The 23,101-nt window shown below is 32.8% G+C and overlaps 1 protein-coding gene and 1 long non-coding RNA gene across 7 annotated transcripts in view; one reads left to right on the plus strand and one right to left on the minus strand.

Moving 5' to 3' along the window:
- Nucleotides 1-1,372: 1,372 nt before the first annotated feature.
- LOC132269599 (uncharacterized) lies at nucleotides 1,373-5,738 on the minus strand. Its single transcript, XR_009469544.1, has 2 exons — nucleotides 3,377-5,738; nucleotides 1,373-1,654 (listed from the first exon to the last, which is right to left on the minus strand). It is a non-coding gene; the product is annotated as an uncharacterized LOC132269599 (long non-coding RNA).
- Nucleotides 5,739-13,072: 7,334 nt separating this feature from the next.
- Nucleotides 13,073-23,101, plus strand: part of LOC132269600 (SNF1-related protein kinase regulatory subunit beta-3) — a 31,311-nt gene continuing 21,282 nt past the window's right edge. Inside the window, exons 1-4 of one of the 6 annotated variants that reach the window (XM_059770854.1) lie at nucleotides 13,073-13,187; nucleotides 13,525-13,651; nucleotides 17,214-17,334; nucleotides 17,488-17,626. The gene's annotated coding sequence lies outside the window, so the exon portion shown is untranslated. Of the gene's footprint in view, nucleotides 13,188-13,524; nucleotides 13,673-13,760; nucleotides 13,809-17,213; nucleotides 17,335-17,445; nucleotides 17,627-23,101 lie in introns of those variants that run through there. The other 5 variants (XM_059770853.1, XM_059770849.1, XM_059770852.1 and 2 more) reach the window with 5 other exon arrangements.

The raw sequence follows: 23,101 nt of genomic DNA on the forward strand, positions 1-23,101 counted from the left end.
GAGCATCTTTTTTTCTTCCTAACTAGATCCTTGTCGATTGATTTTATTTGTACCTTAAGATCTGTTGATGAGTGACTCCAATCCACTTGAATGAATGCTATACAGTACACCAATTTGTTGGCACTAATTTGGACCACAAATTCAACAAGAGAGTGGATCTCCATCTGTCCTGTGCATCATCCGTCACTCTCTGAGCACCAATCGAGATTCAAATTTAACCTACCGCTCTTAAGAACCATCAATATTTATGTAAGGTATCGTGGAACAAACAAGGCCACAATAGATTAGTTGTAAATTTAGTGCTTTTTCTTTTTCTTTTTCTTTTTCTTTTAAAAAATAAAAAATTTACATTACACAAAGCAACCATTGTGATCTATCCTTTGGAGTACTTCTTTAATAAGAAGGGTCTTTCAGTGAAGCACTATGAAGAATTTGGATATAGTTTACTAATATACAAGTAAATATATATATATATATATATATATTTGAACACATGTTTGAAATTTGTAGTACCTATTGAAAAAATACATATACAGCGTGTGTATAGTTCCAAAGATATGACCAAGGAAGTAGAGAAATGGGCTGCAAAGTAGTACAGCCGGCATGTTTTGTGTTCTCTCACTATATATTGGGGTGTTTAAATGCTCAAGACGAAAAAGTTGTTCCATTTTTTTATTTTTTATTTTTTTTTAATGGATATCAAATACAAAAATTAAACCATGAAAATGTGATGTCTGAAGTTGGAGTTGTAAGATCTGAAGAACTGCGTGGGAGAACTAGGGATGGCAATTCGTATTCACGGGTCGTAATCATATCGTGTTAATTTATGGGTATTATACTAAACAGCTCAACTCGAACACGACCAGTCAGAAACTGTCAATACTAACCCGACCTGTTTATTAAACGGGTTACACGTATAACTCATTTAATGACTTATTTACCAAAATAAAAATTATATTATTTAAATTATTAATAATACTCAATAAAATAATAAATATTAAAATATATATATAAGTTTTAATCAACCAAATTACTAAATAATTTCTAGTTTACAAAATATTCAATTATAAGATATAAGTTTATATAGCAATTTTAGAACTTAAATAAAAATTTATTTACGATATATATAGTTAAACGTGTATAAACAGATTACACGGATTGAACCCCTCAATCCAAACACGATATGATTAATTAAACGGGTTAATTGTGTCGACCCATTTATGACCCAAACCCCTTTAAGATCAATCCAAACCCGTTTAACTTGTGTTATGTTGGCGGGTCGTGTCAACTTTTGCCACCCCTAGGGAGAATTAAAGAGGATTATTTCTCATATTATATATCATTAAGTAATTCGAAGAAAAGAAGAACAATGTATTAAAATCGCATTCAATCATGTATTTCCTTAAAGCAAACATTCTTCGGGTGGCTTAGAATTACAAAAGATTACCGCTAACAATCAAATTAAATATCGGTATTATTCTATATATGTTCTTCAAATGCATGTAGCCTTGATCGGTCCTTCGAAAATAGAGAAGGTAATTTCTTAACGACGCTTGCACCTCATGAACACGAAGAACCAAAGAAAGGCGGAGGACAAATAATTAAACAGCAGCCATAGAATCAGCAACTGGAGTTAAATGTTGGGAAGTACATCCTGAAAAAAAAATAATAATAATAATAAATAAATAAAACCGATGAGGACTAACAATAAGAGATATTGAAATTGAAAAAGAAATTAATATATTGATTAATATTGTGCTATGTACCATTCTAGCTTCTCTTTGGAAAAAGAAAGAAAGGGTTATTAAATCAGTATTTACACAATTCACAGTAGAAGATAGTAGTATATAAAAGTTCCTATGGAAGATGCAAAGAATATCAGTTCTTTGTATTGCCAAAAGTAAAAGAAATCAGTTTAGATAAATAGAAGAGAGTATTTTTTTCATCTTTCTCTAATCTGATAAAGTGTGCTTTTAAACGGGAAGAGGTAGAATGTGCAAAACGGACAATCTCTAATATGGAATCAAGCTCGGCAAAACAAGATGGTTAAGTTTCTTTTTAATATATAATTTTAAAATCTGTACCTAAATGGAGTATCCCATGCAGATGAGTTGTTCTAATGTAAAACAAAAACATGCTTGTTCTTTTGTGCATGCATGTGTCTTGTGATTGATGTATCTACTCATCTGCTGTGCTTGAGATTTTAGTTTTTAGGAAAAGAACTGAAATGCAACAGAGACTGCTCATGGTTCAGGAACCAGCTAAAGAGTTGTAGCTCTAAAATTGGTGCAGTAATAAAGATCCTTGCAGCTAAAGTGTAGTAACTTATAAGGCAGATAGCAGGGTGAAAACAACATAAACTGGTACATGGATTACCGAATCATCAGAAGTCGATCTACTAACAATTAGAGTGCTCAAAGCAAGCCTACGCTCAGTATACATTAGCATTGATAACATCACTCGATTTCAGTCCTATTATACTAGTCTTAGGAACTGGAGTACTGACTAATGGAGACGGTTGAGGCATTCATTTTTCACTTCCTAATACATCTTGAACTAATTAGGTAAAAAAAAAAAATGATACAAGTTCTGATCAATTGTTATTACCGATTGAAAGAGGAGAGACACTCTAATCTTATCTTATACTACTTATCGGAGCTACAAAAAATAAAAATAAAAATAAAATACGGTCCTTTATTCTAGCATCATTCCTACGTACCAACTGCAGCAATTACATCTTTCCCAGATCAAGTATATCAAAAGAGATATCAGTTAGTTCAAACATAAAATCACACAACTATACATGTTTATATTGCCTTGTTTAATATAGGAAAAGTTGAAACCATGGGCATATATTGACCCATTGAATTTGAAACCCGGATTCTGTGGGCCAAGTTTTTGATAGTGATATAGGCACACAGATCTCTATATTGATGAATTATCACTGTCGAGCAAAATTGAAGATATTTTATGAAGCTTTCGGGTACTATTATTGGAGGTGTGAAATTTTGGTACACTGAATATGTCTACAGAGAGAGAGTACTTGTAGAGGGGACCAAATATGCAAGGTGTGTTCTCTCAGGTTGGTCCACCCACAAGTGTAATGGGTGATAAATATTAAAAGCAAAACAGAACCCCATGGCAGTGACAATGTCACATGTGCATTCAAAGGTCACAGCTGAGCAATTCCTATTTTTCAAACCCCTACTCTTATAAGCACTTGGAAGAATGTTCATCAAACAATCAATTATATCTTGAATCTCTTCTAAAGAAGACAAATGGGTAGAGAAAAAATCCAAATTTCACTTCAGTATGATATTACTGATCAGCCCAAGAAAGAAACAAAAACATAAAAAGCTTCAAAATTTTCTCTCACCTGCTTGTTTTGCACCCTTTTGCCCAGATGTTTTCTTTCCCAATATTAGCAATTTCTACATTCACGGTCTAAGTCTGTTAATGAGTTTGATATCCAAAACCATTTATCTGCAAAAAAAAAAGAGTCAGAAAAAATAATCTGTGAGAGTTCATTGATAGATCTTTATACCAATCACTCAACACAGCTAGATAATAATGATATATGAAGATTTGCCTTCTATAGGAATCATTGCTCATGCAGTATCATCAAGACTCACTCTCTCCATACATACATATATATGTATATATAAACCTTTCAAATATATACATATATATACACACACACACATATACATTATCCTATAGACAACATCTGAACTCTGGCCATTTCCATCAGGAAATAGAGAAATACCATATCAATCAAAGCTTCCTTCTTGAAGAGAATAATCACAGATCTGCGGAGTCAGCTAGAGCACAGCTTTCCTTCAATGCCATTCACAGTTAGAATGCAATGAACTAACATCAATACTATTCATACCTAATAGTCTAACCGATTAGTCTAGCACATAGTTTCTTATACATCCATTGAATACATTGAACAAAATCAAGTTTTCGCCAAATCTAATGCATCACATAGATAAGGAACTCTGGGCTATATAACTCCTCGGTTAGACTATCAGGTCTAATAATCATTATCCAAGAACTATATAGGTCTTTGCTCATTTATGCCACAAGATTGATATTAGAAAGAAAATACTCATTATCCAAGAACTAATCTGATATAGGACTTTGTTCATTTATGCCGCAGAATGCATATTAGAAAGGAAAAACACATACACACAGAGGGAGAACATGCACATACACACACACATAAAAACGTATATAAATAATAGAATCTATTGACAGATTGCTATCAGTATAAAGATGTTGCCTCAAAATAGCTAAACCCCACCTGGCAGAATCGTGACACAAATAGAAAATATCACCTTATGTCCTTGTTGAATTGCAAAGGTTGGGACAATTTTGACTTGTGGATTGATTCATTTTCTGTCTGCAATTGATCGAATAGGGTTTATATACCATATATAGGTAGTCATTTATTGCTGATGCAGCATCATCAAGATTCCCATCTTCAAAAGCTTTGGCACAGTCAAGCTAGATTTGCTTCGTCTAGACGGTGCCTTTGCCTTTGCATGTGAATCTTGATGATGCTACACCTGCAAACAACGACTGTCAATCAATCAATCCATGCACCACCACCACCCACAACCACCACCACCACCATCACCATCACCATCACCAACAATAACGATGATTTAGAGAGAGAAAGGGCTTCAAAAGGACCATTGAAGTGATTTCATTTAAGGAGATCGGTCAGCTGAAATAGAGAAAATACACCACTGTGTATACACCTATACATATCAATATATATACGCATATGTGATATGTGGCCTATTACCAGTGGTTGAAGAAAAAAAGGATGGTGTGAAGAGGGTACAGAAGAAGAATCTGTAAATATATTTTAAACAACAGAAAAGAAACAAAACAAAACTCTATTTTCTATTAGAAACCAATAGTGTTGCAAATCAAAAACAGGCCACGAGAAAAACTAATTAACAAATGGAATCGAAAGCAACAACAACAGCTGGTAGTTTGTTTTTGTTTTTTTGGATATGTGGGGTTAGATTCTCCGGTCAGATTCTGAAGGAGAAAGAGAGTACCCATGTCAGATTCCGGCCAAACCAATAAAACCCAGTTGGTGTATTATCTACCCATGTCAGATTCCGGCGATTAGCCATACCTTCTATAGGTAAGATTAATATATATATATATATATATATATATATATATATTGGCAGAAAAACCTAACACACGAAGACAAGGGTAAGAACAAATAAATATAAACTACCAACAAATAGAAGTAAAAAAGTAATAAAATACACTTAAACTGGGAGGAAAATAAGGTAGAGATCTAACTTCCAGGCCAGAACTGGATGCAGATTTGTGACAACGAGAGAGAGAAAGAGAGAGAGAGAGAGAGAGAGAGAGAAGGGGGTAATAGTGGGGAAGGGATGTGCTGGGGGATATATATATACACACGAAGCAATTTTTTTTTTTTGGAAAGTTTACACGAAGCAATTTAATTACAAATACATACTATGTTTTACATATCATCTTGAAATTTGATTGGTTGATTGTCTGATATTGTATCAATATAACTGCAGTTCCACGTCACACCACCTCTTACAAACAAACTCTAATTTATTTTTTATTTTTTATTTTTTATATTCTTTTATGAGAAATACTTAGCAATAGTGTACCCCTCTTGGTCCTTGCTCTGCTCTGAGAAAAAAGGTTTAAAATCAACCGAGTCGATCCATGTTTGAAAACTATTCTTAACTTTAGTTTTGAATTTTAGCTGCACTCGATTAGTGACAGTGAATTCATAAAATATGTTTTTTTTTTTTTAATTACAAACATAAATTTAAAGTTTGAAAAAATATAATTTTTGCCAATCGCAATGCAGCGACAAGTCCGCAAATAACTTATGGGCCCAAGATGATTGGTGACTGCCACCATGAGTTTTGTGTTTAATGGCAACGTTACAACTTGACACGAACGAATAACACAACTTTTTAAAGTTTGAGTCCTGACAAATCTAATTGCATTCATGTAAATAAGAAGTGACAGCCGATCTCCCTCAATCACTTGAAAGTTACAACTGTTGAATTTGTCAAACTAAAAAAAACTTAAATACTATTATTTTTCTTAAAGTTTTTTTTATCGCGTCATATAGTGCTGATGCTTGCTTTGAATTTGGCACACGCACAATGGGATTGTGGGCCCCAGTTTCATTAAGTGTGTGTATATACACGTGGGGTAAAATTAAAAAAATATCTTTTGAATTATGTTTAAATTTGTAAATAATCTTTTTGAATTATATTTTGTGCATAAAATTTTCTAAATTATCTTATTTTATTGCAACATACCCCTAGAATTATACTATATTTAATTAAATGATCATAATGATTCTTCTTATTGAATTAAATTTAATATATTTTTCTTATCTAAATAAATTATGAAAAAATTCATACTTATTTGATGAGATATTTTTCATTGAATTTACCATTAATTTTTAATTATTTAAATAAAAAAAATTAGTATAATTTTTTTTAAAAAAATTAATTAATTTTTAAATTTTTAATGAATATATTAATGAAAAGAATGTATTTTTTCAAAAGTATTTTATTAATTTTTCATCAATATATTGTATGAAAAAAATGATATCTTTTTATGATAAAAATGTTTATATTGGTTATAATAGGTTTTATTATAAACAATAAGTTAATCAATTTAGAAAATGTTAGTTACAAATCTATTTATCTATTTTTTTTTTTTTATGATAAATTGATACTAAAAATAAAATTAAGGTAAATAGTATAATTAATATTCATATACAAGAAAAGATAATAAAAATAATTTAATAAGAAATTAAAATTTTAATGAGAAAGTGTAAAACAGTCTTTTACGATGAATTTGTCCTTAATTATAACAAATTAATAGTTCAGGGGAGGACGATTTTTAGTTCAGAAAATTATTTGTAAAAGGACAATAGTTTAGGAGATATTTTTACACTTAACCTATATATATATATATATGCGTGCGCGCGCGCTCGCGTGTTATTGTTTTGTTCAATAATATATAACTAGTTTTATATTATTATTGTGTATGTATCATATCTAGAATTGGAACTCAAAACCACTTTTAATGGATAACTAGTTTTAAAATTAAAATTTTTGTTACATAAACAGGTTTAAAGTCATCATTACGTACTTCTTGCATTAAGTTGATCTAAATGAGTGGATGATCACATAAATTTTGGTACTGTTTTATTATTCAATTCAGTACTTAATTCTGATTGTATTAAGCACTTAACTAATTTTTTTTTTCCTAAATTAAGCGCTTAACTAATTAAGTATGTATAATAACACATTTTGAATATTACTGAAAACAGTAAGCATCTAAAATTTTAAGTGACAATGACATCACTTATCACTGAATGTTAAACATTGAAAATTAAAAAAAAAATATCAAAAAATATTTGTTTTTTAATTACCACTAAAAAACTACCGCACTTAAAATTCTGATCTTAAAATTTTCAATTTTGTCCCCATTCCTTTTATTACATGCGATTTCAACTAAGTCTACGGTTTTATTTTCACATTAATGGGTGTCATTCTTTTCTTTTCTTTTTCATTGTAGTTGTCTAAGTCTACTGTTTTATTTTCCCATTAATAGGTGTAATTCTTTATTTTTTTTGTCCTTGTAGTTGTCTTATTTCTCTTAGTCACTCTAACAGTTGATCTTGACATTTTCATTCTCATTACATAAATACATTGTTCTTACTATCTTTATTATTTATATATATATAAATATACTCACACACTCATTTTTTTACATAAACAATCATATATAAATATACTCACACACTCACTTTTTTACATAAACAATCAATCTTTTTATGTGAAAGGCGAAAAAGTACTATTCAGCCACAGTGCCTTTAATTCCAAATACTTGAATATAACCAACACCAATCAAGTAAGACCAATTTGTTATTGATCCACGTCAATAGTCAAGATGGACATAAAGAATACTCAATCCCAAAGTCTAGCAAGACAACCACCAAGAGATTTTTAAATCATATTGCAATCAAATATAGCAAATATAAAACTATAATGTTTACTTGGGTAAGACTCAAATATGGCTCGGACAATAACAAAAAATATTTAAGATATCTTTAATAAATTTACTTTTTTTCATAAATTTTTATTTACTAATAAAAAATATTTTCTCTCTATTATCTTAGTGCATGATATTAATAACCGAAAAAATAAAAGATAAAAAGACCAACACATCCTTTCTAGGAGATGCTTTTAAAGTGAAAATCAAAATAAAATCTTAAAATCAAATGGAACTTAATTTTAATTTTAAGTTTGATTTACAACACCATCGATGTTAATTTTAAATTAATTAAATTTTTTTCAATTTTAAATTTAACATGTCAATTCGGAAACATAGATAACTACTTGTTGTGATGTTAAAATTGATTCTAAATATTCGGTCAATGATATTGGATTTCATCCAAACATCGTGGATTAACATGCAGTCTTGTATTTTCTGTAACGATATTTTAAAAAAATAATAATAAAAGAGGGAGAGAAAAAAAAAAAAAAAAATCCTTTACTCTAAAGCATTTTAGAGTTAGAACTTAAAATCCTTGTTATGAATATGATGTAAGAGCTCGTGGTTAGCACGTGCCCTGAACTGTGACGCATCGTAAAGAAAAGATGATTTTGATTTGATAATAGAATGGCCCTACGGACACCAAAATTGGTTTTCACTTTGCCATACCAGAACCAAAAAGCTAACTCTAAATTAACTATTATAAACTTTATTTTATATATATTTTATTAATATAGGAGTAGTATGATAGAAGAATGAGTGTGACAGAGAGAACCTGAAAACCGTTTACGTCTGAAAAAGAGAAAAGGTGGGGAATTATTTGGCGTTAGATTCTCTACATCAACCCTCCACCTGAAGATGGGCCCATGTCCGTACAAATCGAACATGGCTGTTGCTTCATTTTGTTAGTCGGCCCCTTATTTCTCCTCTAATAATAATTGTGGAGGCTCTTGCAAGTTTCAAATTAGATTCCTAATATGAAATGACGTAAACACCCATTATTTTTTAGCCATGCAGAAGGCTGTATGTACCCAACTTTATTTTGCACGAAGTGATTATTTTTTATTTTAATTATTATTTTTTTTAATCCGAAATATTCAAGAAGGCACAAATTATTAGGATCTCTCAATAATTCGATTAATTTTCGAAGATTCAAAAAGACGTCTTTCCATCTAGACGGGATAAATCATTATAGGGATAGTGGAGGTTATCAACAAAAAACACCCTGCAGGATTCGAATCGTAGACATTGAACTTGCTAAACATCAAAGTCTAACAAGCAAATCGCTAAGCCATATCTGAAGTAGATTTCAAAAACTTATTACTCTCGTTTTTCATGTTTACTTCCTAATTAATACTAAATAAATTAACGGGTCAGTGGCCTAACGGAATCAGCCTTCTACTTTTCAAAGGGAGGTTAAGATTTCAAACCTCAAAAAAAATACATATGTGAGTATCCACTAAAAAAAAATAATAATAATTTAATACTAAATAACATCGATCATAACAATATGATTATTAGCCATGCAAATCCTCAGTCTTTGATTAAAAGATGTATGTGTCAAACTTTACCTCTATGAAGTGATTATTTTCGATTTCAAAATTTTGTTTCTGTCGTTTTTCATGTTTACTTTTTAATTAATATTAAATAAGGTCGATCATAACACTTGGATATTTGAACACTCAAAATAGGATTCAGTCCCTCTAAAATAAAAAATTGCATATATTAGTGTTTTTACCATTTATCACGTGATAATGTTAACTCGCACCGAAATGGTTGACCGAAGAGGCTAGCCTTGTAAGCCCTTTTCCACTTGAATAAATTAAGCGTTTTTGAGTCCTTGACTAACTTTTTAGGCTTAATTAGTATTTTCCTTTCTCGCGTGCTCTCAAGGTGTATAGAATTAAGTGTGCGAGAGATTAAACCAAGGGTCGGAAAAGGATGGAGAAACAACCTTTAATATTGTACTCAATATGCCCTTAAACCTTGTAATAATGAAGCTATATAGTTCCACTCTCCTCCTCGTTGAGGCATCATTTAATCTGATTTGGTTCAAATACAATTGCCTTCACTTCACAACCTTTATTTATTGAAACTTCAAAATTATTTTTTCTTTTGGAAAAGTGATTCTCAAACTTGAGATCACTAAGAATTTTAATTGAGAAAGTTACGCATCCTGAATGCATTGGATAAGATTTATGTGTTATTTGATAAAATAAAAATTTTTAAGAGTTGAATTTTGATATTTTATTTAATTTTCATCATTAAACATTCAGTGATAAGTGATGTTTCGGTCATTTAAAATTTTATTCCAATTTAAGTAATGTTTACTATTTTCAATTATATTCAAATTACGTCATCGAATGCACTTAATTAAATAAGTGCTGAATCTATTCAGAATTAAACATTAAATTGAATTATCAAACATTAGGATAAAAATTCCTTTATTAACTTGCTCGGTTTAAATTTAAATTTTAAATAATAATGCCCTTAACTTTTTGAGAATCACCACATAAAGGCCCTGGAGTTCAGTTGAATTTAGAGCCGCCCACATGACACACAATAACAAGACAGAGAGAGTGAGGGGTCAGTCACATGGGATGCACGTGAAGGGAGGTTTGTAACACCGTACAATTGGGAGCATCCGTGCCACCGCCACGTGATGGGCGATGGGGAGGACAGTGTTTTGCCGACCCAATTTTGTCTTCCTAGGATTACAATTAAAATATATCTATATGTGTATACATTATTAATAAATACTGAGACAAGAGCATAATCCGTGTTATTTATTTATTTACTTTTATATTTGTTACCAAAAGAATAATCAAAGTTTGGTTATGGGGCAAAATAGTAATTGTATTCATGTTCACACAGTAGAGATAAGCACTCAAATATAAGCTGCCTTTTTTTTTCTTTTTTTTTTTCATGTCAAGAATATTAGAGATTAGTGATCAACGAGATAGGTTTACACATTCAAGAATAACAGGAAGCATCTTATTAATTTCATTAGATAGAAAAAGCTCAACTGACAATAGCTAAACAAATTGGATTAATTTTATATAAATAGAGATTGATATTATCGTGACATCAGAATATTAATACTATCATGATGACGTCAACTCCCACTCACATAAATTAGTCAGATTTGTCCGACTTTAATCTGACTTTCAAACTTCAAACATTAACTTCTCTTTACAACACATAATTTCTAAATTATTTTTTTGAAAAGTGACCTCCTTGAACTATAAAAAAAAATTGCATCTTACTCTAGTTAATTGTCTGTTAAATATGAAGGTAAAATGACTTTATTATCCAATTTTTTTTTTTTTTTTATTTAGAGAAATGTGACATTAATAAAAATATATTCAAATGGATAATAAAGTCATTTCAATTTTTATTTAACGGACAATTAACAAGAAGGGAGAATGTGTGTGTGTGTGTGTGTGCGGGGGGGGGGGGGGGGAGGTTCAGAGAAGTTATCTACTAAAAGCACAATTAAGGAAATTAAGTGCCACAAAATAGGATCACTAGAGTTAAAGTGTAATTAAACCTAATATACTATCATCAAGCATATGGTTATCGACTCACCATCACAAAACAAACATGTTATAGGGCAACAGTATGTCACCTGGTCCTGTGGGAATCAAAACACGTATACTTTATTCATGATAGGCAGCTCATTTTAAATGTTATATCTCATAATTTTTGTATACTATAAATAACTTTTCCATCAAGAAAAAAAAAAAAAAATGGTACAGATGATGCTTTCAGTTGCATGAAATGCATCAGAATTGTGAATAATATTATTCAAATTTTAAATATATATATATATATATATATATATATATATATATATATATATATTTTAAAGTTCTATTCCAATCCACATATAGTCGAAAACACAAGCATAAAGTAATATGAATTTTGGATAGAATAATTAAGTATTTGTCTGAATTTGTAGCTGGGACAGAACTTAAAAGCATAAGTTCACATGATCACTTATGATTGTTTAATTTTATTCCCTTAAACAATAATTATCATTCATTAGGTGGTTGTTGACTGTGTCTTTCGACTCATTCCTCAACTGATTGCATATGATTCGATTATGTCCTATATCGGAAAATTTATTATAAACACTACAAATTTCGTTAAAAAATTCACTAGTGTTAAATTTATTAACACCAGTTCTTCACCTAAATAAAATATTAGAAAGTGTTATTTACTGAAAGGGTGGTTGGCTTAGATTTACATAAAATCATGGGCACTCGTAAGTTAATTAATTTTCATTGTAATAATCAATTATGTGTTTATAAGTTAATTTTCAATGTAATAATCAATTAAGGAGAAAAATGAACTCCTTAAAAAATTCACTGTTATGTCCTGGGTTGTTTCAATGAACTCCTTTCTTTTGTATCTTTTGGGTCAATTGTTCTTGGGCCAAATTGCCCAGTCCAACGTCTGACATTGACTTAGACTATGACTTTAAATAAAACGAAATGTAAACATATGATTAATAAAAGGGACCCCAAATAATTAAGAAAAAAAGGCTTCTGGGAGATGCTTATGGGACCAAAAATAAAAAAATCAAAGGGAGATGCTTGAAATTACTATGTATTTAGAGAGTAAACTTGAATTCATGAATTCTAAGTAATACAATTCTTTTAAATCTCTCACATTCTCACTCCTACTATGCGTGTTCAGATTTTGTCACTTTCACACTTTCGCTTCTCACTTGGTTTCTAAGATTTCATACGACTTAGGTCATGATAATATGATAATTTAGACATATACTGGCCCAGCAGCACTACTGAATTTGGGCAAATCACTCGTGACGCTGGGCTTCTTTGCAACGAATTTGGGCTGGACTAAAACTAGTTGAGTAAGCAAAATTTTCTGGGCTCGTTGACTTCTCTCCTTCCACTGACAAATATGCCCTTTGGGATATCCTTTATAATTCTCGTAATATATAGGGAAAGGTTTTGGAGAAGTAGTTTTTCAGCTACATTTTATATTCACATCTCCAACATATATATATATATATATATACAAACAAAAAATTTCAAGTAGAATCTATTGGCGGATTTCACTAGGTACAGTACAGTGCTTATTGGTTTGCTTCTTCCTTAAAGTTCTTTAATTTTTTAATTTTCTTTTTCTTTTTCTTTCTGATGATTTTTTGCTTGTTTCTCTTTATGAGTTGAAAGCTTACATGTTGGGTTCTCTTTTTATCTCTCTTTGAAAATCCTTTGATGGGTTTTCTTAATTTTGTACGATTTTGTGATTATTTATGATAACCCTTTGTTTTTGGGTTCTGTCGAAGGGTTTGAACTAAATTTGAAGATTTTTTTTTGTTTTGTTTTGGAACTTTATTGATTTTAGATTCTAATGGGCTAAATTTAACTTATCTGGTTTGCGTGAACTTTGCAGATAGGATTCTAGTTTGAGGAAATTTTTTAATTTGTTCATTCATCTTTTTTGTGTAACTGTTCTCAAGAGGAGGGTTGTAATCAGAAGCTGACTGATTGTTGAAGACCCAGAGGGCCTGTTCAACCAGGTTTGTTTCTTCCATCAAAATGTAAATCTTTATCTATTATGTGTTTCTGTTGATTTATTGTTGTGAATTTTGTATGTTTGTCATTCTGAGTTCAGACCTTCCTTTGCAGATTTGAAATTCTCTTCGGGATTTGTATGTGGTTGGTCAAGATAGTTAGGTTTGTTTTTTGGGCTGGAATTTGAGTGTGCCATTAAATTTAGAAAAGCCTTGAGCTTGCTGTTTTTATTTCTTAGGGTTTTTTTGTCTTCCCTTTTTTTTTTGAGGTTAAATATTTCTTATTCTATCCCTAGGTTAATTATTTCTTAAGTCAAAAGATAATTTAGAGTTTTAAGCAAATCTGTTGTGTTGGGCATTTGGTTTGATGTTAAAGTGAACTTTTGCTGAACTTAGTTTATGGGGGTTAGATCTAATTAAACAATAACTTTTGTCTTGTTTTCTTTGCATGGATTCATATTTGGTTAATGCCCCAATGTGTGGATAACCTGAAGCATATATGACATGTATATGACGACCTATGGACAAATGTGGAAGTCTTATGTTGTGGCTATGACACTTGGTGCCATGCATGGAAGATGAGCATTCAAAACGTTTACCGTAAAAAACGAGGGCGTAGTCGGTTGCATTAAAATTAGCCTCCACGTGTAGGTGACCGCCTAAAACCCTCGCGTACGATGAGCAAGTCTTATGTTGTGGCTATGACACTTGGTGCCATGCATGGAAGATGAGCGTTCAAAACGCCTACCGTAAAAAAACGACGACATAGTCAGTTACATTAGCAGTAGCCTCCATGTGTAGGTGACCGCCTAAAACCCTCGCGTACGATGGGCAAGTCTTATGTTGTGGCTATGACACTTGGTGCCATGCATGGAAAATGAGCATTCAAAATGTCTACCGTAAAAAAACGACGGCATAGTCAGTTACATTAACAGTAGCCTCCATGTGTAGGTGATCACCTAAAACCCTTGCGTATTCCAAACTCTCGTGTATTCACGTGAATAACTTGGTGACGTTATTGAAGATAGATTGGTGAAAAAATAATGGCATTGTGAATTGTCTAGTAATTTGCGTAGATGTGTAGCCGTTCAGTTGATCGCACATGGTAAATGGTGTATGTATATGACATGCATGATACTTGTTCTATGATTTGAGGACAAGGACGCAGCTGTCATGTTTTGACATGGACCCTATCAAACATGGCAACTCCCTAAAATCTATATATATCTTTGTGAATTTACTATATAAATCACATTCATTTACCTATGTCATAGGGTGTATTTCCATGTGGATGAGCCATGAATGGTAAGACAGTGATGACGATAATAAGTATTTGTTAAATTTCTTGTCAAAAAATTATAATGCAGATATACTTCCATAGAATATTTAAATTAGTAAAAATAAGCTCTTTTAATCACTTATCAAAAAAAAAAAAAAACCTCTTTTAATCATCCAAAACATGTCAAAGATGGATTAACATGGTTATGTTTGCAATTGTTCCACCCCCCAGTTTTCAACAGAGAGAATTGTCCATCATATAATAGCATGCATCCCATTATTTTCCTTAGATCTGTCACTCATTGTATATTGGCAATGTATTTTATGTCACAAAAAGAATGAAGAGAATGGAATCATAAACTTATAGCTTCTTTTAGATGTTCTTGTCTCATTACATATAAAATTATAAATGTAATGAGATATAACGATTAAGCCACTATAAAATTTTAGAATAATGTATCAAGGTCTTATAAACTAATATGTATCTCATTGTTGTTAAAATCCCAATTCTGGACGATTCTACGATCCCAAATTACCAAACCAATCCCGATCCCATCCAAAATCACTTAGAAGTAGAATCTCAGTAGAATCAGAAGTAGAATTGTAGAATCGCATAGGATCGCACAATCCTTCCGATTCTACTAAGTAGTGTTATTTTTATCTTCTTCCGGATTTATTTGGGCCTACAATTAATTTTGGACTAATAAATTTAATCATTTTAAATATAAAGTCCAAATCTTTAGCCTATTACATTAAAAACTAAAAATTTAAAACAAAAACCAAAGAACCGAATGTCAAATGTAGAGATGATCAAACTCTGAATTTCAAAGGTATGATTCAAAACTTCAAAAATTTCCTCTATTTAGTTTTATTCTTCTTAGTTTCTCTTTTCTTCTTCCTTTTTCAGTACAATGAATAGAAAAAATTATATTTTTCCACATATTCTTTGTCAATTATGAAACAAAACAAAAAGACTTCATTTTTTTTTTCCTTTCTGTTGTTCTTTCTATCTCTATTTTATTCCTCTTTTTAACCAAAAATTAACTTTTCAACGAAATTGCTCAGGTGCCAAAAAAAAAAAAAAAAAAAAAAACCTAAATTGCTTAGACAACTAGGCAACTAAATTGTAGATATCTCTCTCTACTTCGCTGTTCTTTTTTTTTTTTCTATTTGTTTACGCTTTACTTTAATTTATTCTCTGAGATTTTATTTTAAATTCTATGCTGAATTTTTTATGAAATCAAGAAATTGATTTTAAGTGTTTATCACGTGTCTTAGTATCTTTTAATGTTACTTGATTTTGTTAGAGTGTCTCATTTGGTTATTTAACCTTATTTTCTATTTATATCAAAAATATTTGAATTAGAAAGTTAGTTTGAGTTACATTTCTATTAGTTTTAGAGAATCTTACAATTTTTGATCTGATCCTACGATTTTGATCTTATGGACCCCTCATCAATCCTACGTAAAATCCCGATCCTAACAACATTTGACCACAGATAATGAAGAACATAGATACCCCAATCATTTATATAATGGAATGCTTGTTTTAAAAGACGTTGTTATGAATACTGAAATTTTTTCTCCAAAAAAGTTATTTGCTCCCTCAGTTCTCCTTTTAGTAGAAGCATAAAAGGAAATGTGACAAATCTTTATAAATCATTTGCCATCGTGCATTCTAATTTTAGTTTTCCTTATTTACATCCTGATTGGAAGAGTACCATTCTCATTATTTGAACTACCTAACACATTCCAACCATGTCATTTATATAAACATAAACTTGCCTTAGACACATTGGATTATGTGGATTGGGTCCCATGTTCAGGTTACACCGTTCCAGTTCTATAGACCACAATGATTCATGTTCTGATAAACACTGATATAACCAATATATGATGACAATTAAGGTAAAAAGTGTACGGATTTGCAAATTACTTTAACAACCTTGAAGTTGTTTTTTTGCTTCTTTTCACACTCTCCCTCCCTCTCTCTCCTCACTCGGAGAGGAGGCTATATGTTACATATTAGTTGGATGACAGAGTAGAGGTTGAGATATTATCCCAAGAATAGTTGTCTGGTGAGGAGGCTTGGTAGATAGACCATTTTCTGAAAAGATGTACCAGGCAATCGGACCTGAACGGGAGAAGGCAGAACATGGTTGGATTTGCTTTAGCTTTTTATGAAACTCTAGACAAAATAGTAATAATAAAACTACTCAACTAATTGAAAAGTTAATTTTTGGGAGGATCTTTGGTGTGGTGACCGGCCTTTATCTTGTTTATTTCCCAGATTATATAGTATTGCAGTTGATAGACATGCCTACGTAGCCAACTGTTATCGGCTTGATAGTAGTGGGATTACGTGGGACGTGCACTTTCGACGCTCTTTTCAGGATTGGGAGGTGGGCGAGGTATGTGTTTTTCTGGATTTGTTGTATCGACAGGAGGCAGTTGGTAGAGGTTGTGATGACATGACATGGATTCCCTCTTCCTATGATTGCTTCAAAGTTTGATCCTTATTCTTATGTCTTTCTGATTTTGATATCGTTGATTTTCCATGGAAGACTATCTAGCGTTCTATGGCTCCAACTACGGTGGCATTCTTTGTTTGGACCGCTAAATGGGGTAAGATCCCGACGATTGATAATCTAAGGAAAAGGGGCAACTGTTTTGTTAACTGGTGTTGACTTTGCAAACAAGATGGTGAGTCAGTTGCTCATATTCTCATGCATTGTCGGATTGTTGGAATCTTATCTTTTGTCTGTTTGGTATGCGTTGGGTTATGCCTCGTTATTCTAAGGATTTGATTCGTATTTGGAGAGGATGCCGTGTGAGTAGTGTTGTTTGCGATTATTGGAGAGTTGTACCACATTGTGTCTGGTGGTGTATTTGGAAGGAGAGGAATAGTAGAATGTTTGAAGGGAAAGAATCGTCCACGGCGATTTTGAAACTTCACATCATACGCTCTCTTTTCAGTTATGTGAAGAGGAAGTCCTGTTCCTCTCCCCAAGATTTAATTATTTTTTTGGCTTCTTTGGGGCCTTAATCCCTGGTTCCACTTTTGAATAAGGGATGCGTTCCCCTCTTGAACGCATTTTTATTTCAATTATTACTTATCAAAAAAAAGAAAAACTACTCAACTAATTCCAACAAAAAATTACAATAACTAAACTTGTGACTAACCAGACATTAACTTGGACACCAGTCAAGCCAATCTTTCACTTAATTACCAAATAGTAAAAGAAATATATAATTAAACAATAATCGGCCTTGAAATGTAAAAGTAGTTGTTAAGAATACAAAGTCAAAACCATGGTGAGCCCAAAATGGATGGGCAGTTGCAGAACCCTATGCTTTGTGATATTAGAGATGGAATGGTTTAGAAGTTGAAATTAGGTCACCGGTGATTTTAGTTTCAACAGGGCTTTCTATTGTAAAAGTTCTTCAGTTTAGTAACTTTAATATAGCAATCCAAACAATATGGTCTCTGTTGCCCCAAGCCTGAGAAATCGAAGTACTACTTACTCTATGCCAAATTATGGACAAGAACTTATGATCAACAAGAAACTAAGCATATGATTTACTGACAAGTACCTCACTCATTCCTAGTTCCCAGACTTTAAAAGCTCATTATTAAGACCTTTTCTCAAGTTGTGTTTGTCTTGAGGTAGGCTACATTAGTTTGAATTGGCGCTTTATGATTATGGGAAAGTGACCCCTACTTCTTGGCTATGCCTTATAGAAAGAGCAAAAGTACAGCATTACTTATTTCCATGTCAATGCCACTCTAAATTTCTCATTAGATTTTTTCATAGAGACCGCTATATACCAATGGTAGCTCCATCTCAATTGTCTACCAAATCTTTGACTTTCTACAGAAAACAGCAGAGATCATCCCAACCGCGGGGCAAATTACATTGAGAAGTTCCATTTTGGTATCTAAAAGTTGAAGCTAATCAAAAGATTCACGAGTAAAAAGAAGTTCACCACACTGGACATATATATTTTTTTCAGTTAGGACAAGACTTGCCTTTGGAGTAACCATTCACGATAATTTCACCCTTTTAATTTCTGCACCAGTTGCCTTTGCTTCCTCAAAATTTCTACAGCCTTTATCCTTGAGTTAGTACCTGTAGGAGGTATGATAGATTGCTGACCTAGTCTTACGCACTCAATCTCAACAATCAAATGAAATATGCACTGCTCATCTTTGTGCTTTAACGTGAAATCTTTGTAGGGCTTTCCTTCTTAGTTGCTAGCAAAATCCCTAGAAATGTGGTGGTGAGCTTACAATAATGGTAAGCTTCTTCCTACTATGGTGGGGTATCTCAATGTCCTTGACACTATCTTTTCTTACACCTGCCCAGTATGAGCATATGGTTTAACTGAGGCCATGGCCTTGGAGCGAAATGGTGAAATAAGACATACATATATATACCCGAGCCCATATAATTGGGTGAAGGCTTTGTTGAGTTGAATTGTACATGTCCAAATTGGGTTCCTAAGTGATATAATCTTATTTTTACGTCTCCCCTTTTAGTTTTATTTTTTTATGTCAATTTTATAGATTAGAGAGAGAGAGAGAGGATGAAAGAGGCGCATCCCTCACTGTTTTTCTCATTTTTCATATATTAAACCCTTACACATAGTACAACATATATATATACAATAAAAGAAAGGCCTATTTACATAATGGCCACAAATCCTATGTCTAATTACAATATGATCCCAACATAAATACCTATTTACATATAACTATTCTAACACTTCCCCTCAAGCTGGAGAATATATATCATATAATCCCAGCTTGGAACAAATTGCTTTTAACAGATGATGACTAAGAGCCTTAGTAAATATATCAGCTAATTGATCTTCAGACTTCACAAATGGTGTAGAGATGTTCCCGCTCAATATTTTTTTACGGGTGAAGTGACAGTCAACTTCAATATGCTTGGTTCTTTCATGAAATACTGGATTGGATGCAATATGAACAGCTGTTTGGTTATCACAGAACAATGGAATAGGAGTCTTGACTATTAACTCAAGTTCCTTAAGAAAGTGTTGTATCCACATTAACTCACTAGAGGTATGAGCCATCGCCCTGTACTCTGCTTCAGCGCTAGACCGTGCTACCACTGTTTGCTTTTTACTTTTCCATGTAACAAGATTTCCACCAACAAATGTGCAGTAGCCCGTAGTAGATTTCCTATTTGAGGGAGAACCAGCCCAGTCAGCATCAGTGAAACCTTCTACCCTAAGATGTCCATTTGGTTTATATAGCAACCCAAAGCCAGGAGCTTGCTTGAGGTATCTGATAATCCGAAGAACTGCATTCCAATGTGACATCCTAGGAGATCCCATGAATTGACTTACAACACTAATTGCATATGAGATATCCGGTCGAGTGATATTGAGATAAATTAATTTCCCGACAAGCCGTCGATATCTGCCAGGATCATCAAATAGATCACCCTTATCTGACAAGAGTTTTGTATTTGGATCCATAGGAGTATCAATAGGACGACCACCCAACATACCTGTTTCTTCTAATAAATCCAACACATATTTCCTTTGAGATAAACTTATACCTTCCTTGGATCTAGCAACTTCAATACCCAAGAAATATCTGAGTTGACCCAGGTCTTTAGTGTGAAACTGATTTTGTAGAAACAACTTCAATTTAACAATACCTTCAGAATCATCACCTGTGATCACAATGTCATCCACATATACCACAAGGAAAATGAAACCAGCTTTAGTGTGTTGGTGAAACACTGAATGGTCTGTTTGACATCTCTTAAGACCAAATGCTAATGCTGCCGCAGAGAACTTTCCAAACCAAGCCCTTGGAGATTGCTTCAATCCATACAAGGCTTTCCGAAGGCGACAAACGGTATGACGATATTCCCCCTGAGCAACAAACCCAGGTGGTTGCTCCATATAAACCTCTTCAACTAAGTCGCCATGCAAGAAAGCATTTTTCACATCTAATTGAAACAACTGCCAGTTACGATTGGCAGCAATGGAAATAAGGACCCATATAGAAGAGATCTTTGCAACAGGGGAAAAAGTTTCATCATAATCAACACCATAAGTTTGGGTGTACCCCTTTGCAACAAGACGAGCTTTCAAACGCTCAATAGAACCATCATGGAGATATTTGACAGTGTAGACCCACTTACAACCAACTGGTTTGGCACCATGAGGTAAGGGAACAAGATCCCATGTCCCATTATAATGAAGAGCATCCATTTCATCGATCATGGCTTGTCGCCAACCAGGATGAGAAAGAGCATCCTGCAAAGTCTTGGGAACAAGTGTAGCAGACAGTGTGGATAAAAAACAAAAGAAAGTGGGTGAAACATGATTATATGAGACAAAGTTAGAAATAGGATGTGCGGTAACACAAGATCGAATACCTTTGCGTAAGGCAATAGGAAGATCATCAGTAGCAACAGGAGCCTCAATAGAAGTAGACAATTGGGGGGGTGCTACCTTTGATCGTCGAGTATACACTTGAAGTGGCGGTGGCACTTGAGGTGGCAATGGAACTTGAGGTGGTGGAACATCAGCAGATGAGGGTGACAGAACAGGCAACGGAAGCAACAACTCAGTATCTAAGGACGAACCAGGTGAAGAAAAATAAGGAGTGTCCTCAAAGAAGGCATAGTTGTTAAAGGCTTAAGGCGCACAAAAGCGCAAAGGCCTCCTGGAGCCTGAGGCGCAAGGCGAGGCGCACGCCTAACTGAAGCAAGGCGCACGTTGAAAAAAAAAAAAAAAAAAAACCTATATATAAAGATGCAAAAGTCAACTAAATCAATTACTTAAGTTGAATATTCAACATAAAGATGCCAAAGCCAACTAAATCAAATACTTGAGTTCAACAGTAAATAATTAAACATAATAATATAAAGATGCAAAAGTCAACTAATGAGAATAATGAGATAAAACTAAAACAAACATAGACAATAAAATACTAGGCATCTTTTAAAGTACAAACTACATTCAAATTCAAGATAACAAAATAAATTCATGTCAATTATTGGTGTTGTAACAAAATAAACCAGATTTCAATTAGCAAAACCAGATTTCAATTTCAAAGCAATATTAACATTTCAATTAAAAAAAAAAATAAAGAGCTGAAGTCCAGTTCCAAACTTCCAGTTCAGTTCATAAAAAAAGAAAAGAAGACACAGAGTTGCAGTCCAGTTCCAAACTTCCAGTTCAATTCATTAAAAAAAAAAAAAAAAAGAGGGAAAAGAAGACACAGAGCTGCAGTCCAGTTCCAAACTTACAGTTCAGTTCAAAAGAGAAAAGAAAAGAAGACACATATTTCATATAAAAAAAATATAAAAAAAAAATAAATAAATAAAAAAAACTGTGCACAGAGAAAGTTTGCTATAAAGAAGAAGAAGAAGAAGAATCTGCTGAAGAAGAGAGAAGAATCTGCCGAAGAAGAGAGAAAAAAAGAGAGAAGAAAAAAAGAGAAGAGAAAAAAAGAGAGAAGAAGAAGAAGAATCTGCAGAAGAAGAAGAAGAATCTGCCGAAGAAGAGAGAAAAAAAGAGAGAAGAAAAAAGAGAGAAGAAGAAGAAGAGAGAAAAAAAGAGAGAAGAATCTGAAGAAGAAGAGAGAAGAATCTGCCGAAGAGAGAGAAAAGAAGAGAGAAGAAGGAGAGAACAGTAACATACCTGGATTCGGATTGTGATTCGTGAGAGAAAGTCGGCAGATTCAGATCGTGTCTTTGCTTCAAGCCTTCAAATCGCAAGCCTCTGTCTTTCTCTTTTGCTTCAAAGTTTCTCAGCCCTAGCCGACTCACTTCACTTTTGCACTTTCCTTTTGCTTTTATTTATTCTTTTCTTTTAGTAAAGTTGTCTAAAAAGTATAATAAACAAATAATAAATAATAAACAAACAACAAATAATAAACTAATAACAAAATGCTAACAAAATAAAGGAGGCGCGCCTTTTTTACACTCGGGGCCTCTCGCCTCTTATGTAAAGGCGCACGCCTGTTCAAAGGGCATCGCCTTATGCATACAAAGGCGCAGGACTTGCGCCTGTAGGCGCCTTGCGCCTCGGGCGCGCGCCTTCGGCGCTTTTGACAACTATGCATAAAGACACACTTAATGGCATGAGGAGACAATTTATCAGTGCCAGGGGGTAATACGTGAGCAAAGC

The sequence above is a fragment of the Cornus florida genome, unplaced genomic scaffold (assembly GCF_030987335.1).
Source record: "Cornus florida cultivar Cherokee Brave unplaced genomic scaffold, ASM3098733v1 CherokeeBrave_3.0.0_Hap2_Chr08, whole genome shotgun sequence".
NCBI lineage: Eukaryota > Viridiplantae > Streptophyta > Magnoliopsida > Cornales > Cornaceae > Cornus > Cornus florida.